Genomic DNA, 4,043 nt, shown 5'->3' on the forward strand with positions numbered 1-4,043 from the left:
CTTGTCTTTGAAGTCTGAGCTCACACACGTAACTTCTTCCATTTTAAAAGCTTCAGACATCACATCAAAGATATTATTTGTCAAGTTGATCTTTGTGAATAGGAAAAATGCCTTGGCTCTTTAAAAAAATTAGAAAAATGTTTTAATATGGAATAAAGGACAATCATATATTGTTGTGCACATATTTCTATTCTTTGGTGAATGTAACTCAATAATCGCTGCTATGCCAATTTATGTCACCAACCAATATTTCAAGTGATAGTAATCAATAGCAGATTGCCCAACTTATTTTCAAAAATCAAAGGACAACTCCAGGTGATTCATGAGCCTAGAGCTGGTCCAACAGAAAACATGAGATTCTTAGTTATTCATTAAAGGATACTGAGTAAACTCCTCTAGAAGTTGGGGATATTAATTAAAATGGTTCTAATGAAAGTCTAAAATTTTCAGCATTCCCTTTAATAACAAAATGAATTTCATCAAATTACTGTCATATATTTGGTAATCGTAAAATAATAATTTTCCCATGTAAGACTGATGTTTCAGTCTTATATAATTTCATACCTAATGGTTCCTAATTTCTCTGTGAAGTAAAATGAAAGGTTATCTGTTGAGAAAGGGAGTTGGAGTGAGATGAGAATGCTTTGAGGAGTGTAGGAAACAATGAGTCATAGAGATTGAGCTGAGCAAGATTATGCGGTTGGATCACTGGATAGTTCACCAGTTAAGTTTAACATTGATTATCATGAGATTATGGAAACACAAATACGTCTAGTTAAGAAGTTTGCTTGTTTCCTTATTTTCTTGGACCTAGGGTACTTATTTGGTGGAATAATGCAGGGGATTTTATCACACATATGTGATGGAAGGTCAGTGGAACAAGGGCAAGCAAAATGTTGGTAAAAGAGTGGCTGGAACGATGAATCACGGATTTTAACCTGAACAGAGCAGAATGTAAAGACTCCTGGGCATTGAATGAATGGTAGTAAGAAAGTCATTCTAGAGGGCTTCAGGTTTTTCAAGGACAAATTGATAATAACTGAATCACATGATTGAATAGATACAACGTGCAGTGTCTACATTTGTGATTTATGAAGTTGATCAATTTTGGACTACAGTGCTTCAAATATATGACCCTGGAATTAGGTGATTGTGCCTCAGTAACATATAAATCCATCCACTGGAGACAAAGTTTTGAGTAGATGAGTCACAAGAATTTTAAACTGCAGTTAATATCTAGACATATGTCTTTAAACAATCAAGAGGAATTACAAGAGAACTATGAAAAATAATAAAAAATTTAAAAAGTGGGTAAATGAATTGACTATCACTAAGGAACAGTATCTAGAGTGCTAAGAAGAGATGTGTACAAATAGCATGACTTACACCTTCATTAAGAAGTGTTCCTTTTAACTGTGCAAAGTACCTTTTGTTCTGTTTAATGCTTTCTAAGTTAAGTTTTACTGTTTCTGCTTTCCATTTTGCTAGACTTGCTTCCATCACATTTAAATTTGTCTGAAACACACTTGTCTATCCTTTTTATCCTGTTTATTCACACTTGTTTATCCTTTCTGCATCATTTTGTTTTAGATCTTTCTCATGTGACATATAATTGAATTTTTAAACTTTATTTATCTTTGTGCTTTTTGACAGAAGAATTCAAGCAATCTATAAGCATAAATGATGTATTTGGTTTTATGTTGTTAACTTGTTTTATATTTTTGTTTTCTATATATTGGTTAATTTTGTATCTCTTGCTATACCGATACTATATGTGTTATTTGCCACACAGAGTCTGTAGATAATTTTGGTTATATACAGAGGAGTCTAGGAAAAGACTCATGGGTCTGATTCCCAGTGCTACCGTTTCCTCCTTGTGTGGCTTTTGACAAATTACTTTTCTCTGCATTCTTAAAATGTGGATAATATTATTACCTGTCTCATCGAATTGTTAAGAAAATTACAAAAGTGGTCTCATGTAGTATATTAAACTTTTCAAAAAATATTAGCTTTTGTTATAAAGTTTATTTGCTTTTAGCTTGACCTAGGATTTAGAATATATAAATTCTATTTTTCTTCCACTAGAGGTCCCCTCTGTATTTGTAAAAAGCACACAAACCAATTTTCTCTGATACTTAAGCAAGATTCCCTCATTAATTCCTAAGGATGGACTGAGATTGAGCCTCATACCCTTTCTCATGTCATTCATATGGGAGGCATCAAACATCACAATCTCAGAGAACATTTTGGTCTACACGCCTTAAGTCTCTCTGTGTAGCGTCTGGGATATCAGAACAGTCATTGAAATTGGGGTGGGGTCAGTGTGCGGGACAAATTACAGTTCCAGTGATCCGTTTCCTTACATCCTTTGCTACACTTCCATGCCTCTTCTGAATTCTTGGCATCTCACAGTGAGTTGAGGCAGTCACCTGGTGTAACAGCAACGTGAAAGAGTAGTGGCTGTGGAATCTAATGACCTTGGCTCTGCTAGTTACTAAAGGTGAGTTGTTAGGTAAGTTTACGTTTCAGTTTCAGCTTCTGCAAAAAAAAAAAAAAAAAAAAAAAAAAATGAGGGGGATAAAAATACATATCTCAGAAGGTAGCTCTAAATAAGATAATATTTTTCAAGAACCTGGCACATAGTGGGAGTCTGTAATTATTAATTACCTCATTTTCCCAACTGTGATCCAGTATTTTTCAGTTTCTTTCTATCCCTGCAAGTAGTTAGACTACTTTTCTCTATACTCATATCTATAGAGCAGCAACTTCCATTGACCCAGGGAGAACTCAGTCATTAAAATGGGAATAGCAGTTTATGCAGTTTGAAGAAGATTCTAGAGTAATTGGATGATTAGTATCAGAAGTTTTGGGTCTGAGAGTCTTTCTTCAAGTGATGAACATTGCTCTTAATATCAATGAGAGGTTTTTTCTTGGAATATAGGAAAGAGGCGGACCAGCCCCGAGGAAGTGGTGGAGGAAGAATTACCATACAATTTCCTCATGTTCATTATAAACAATTTGTTTTTAGGACACAGAAGTTATTGATCTTAATGACCATGTACAATGTGAGTGACCATGGTACAAGCCCCTTCACCCTTTTGGGCATCCCCAGACTTGAGCAGTACCACTTCTGGACCAGCATCCCGTTCTGCTTTATCTATCTCGTGACTGTCGTGGCCAGCAGTATCCTTCTCTACCTCATTGTGGTGGAGCACAGTCTTCATGCACCCATGTTCTTTTTCCTTTCCATGCTGGCCATTACTGACCTCATATTGTCCACCGTATGTGTCCCCAAAACATTTAGCATCTTCTGGTTTGGTTCCCAAACAATCAGTTTTCCTGGCTGTCTCACCCAATTATTCTTTCTGCACTATAGCTTTGTGTTGGACTCAGTTATACTGCTGGCCATGGCATTTGACTGCTATATGGCCATCTGCTCACCCTTGAGATACACTACTATTCTGACTCCCAAAACCATTATCAAAATTGCTGTGAGAATATGTTTCCAAAGTCTCTGTGTTTTTGTCCCGTGTGTTTTCCTTATGAATCATTTACCCTTCTGCAGGACACATATCATTTCTCACCCATAGTGTGAGCACATAGGTGTTGCCCAGCTTGCCTGTGTTGATATCTCCATCAATATCTGGTATGGATTTTGTATTCCTATCATGACAGTGATGACGGATGTGATCCTCATTGCTGTCTCCTACACCCTCATCTTCTATGCTGTCTTTTGTCTCCCCTCCCGAGATGCCCGGCAGAAGGCCCTTGGCACCTGTGGTTCCCATGTCTGTGTTATCCTCATATTCTATATACCAGGATTCTTCTCCATCCTTGCTCATTGCTTTGGGCATAACGTCCCTCATACCTTTCATATGATGTTTGCCAACCTTTACGTAATCATCCCACCTGCTTTCAACCTTATTGTCTACAGAGTAAAGACCAAGCAGATCTGGAACAGAATCCTTCTTCTGCTGTTTCCCAAGGGGTCCCAGTGATAGGTGCCTGAGCTCTTGGAGGTAGGGACAAGTTCCTAGTGTATG

At 37.1% G+C, this 4,043-nt stretch overlaps 1 pseudogene; it reads left to right on the top strand.

The window, feature by feature from the left end:
• The first annotated feature begins 2,812 nt into the window (after positions 1 to 2,812).
• Positions 2,813 to 4,043, top strand: LOC141408484 (olfactory receptor 52H1-like; annotated as a pseudogene).

Source organism: Macaca fascicularis, chromosome 14, assembly GCF_037993035.2.
Source record: "Macaca fascicularis isolate 582-1 chromosome 14, T2T-MFA8v1.1".
Taxonomy (NCBI): domain Eukaryota; kingdom Metazoa; phylum Chordata; class Mammalia; order Primates; family Cercopithecidae; genus Macaca; species Macaca fascicularis.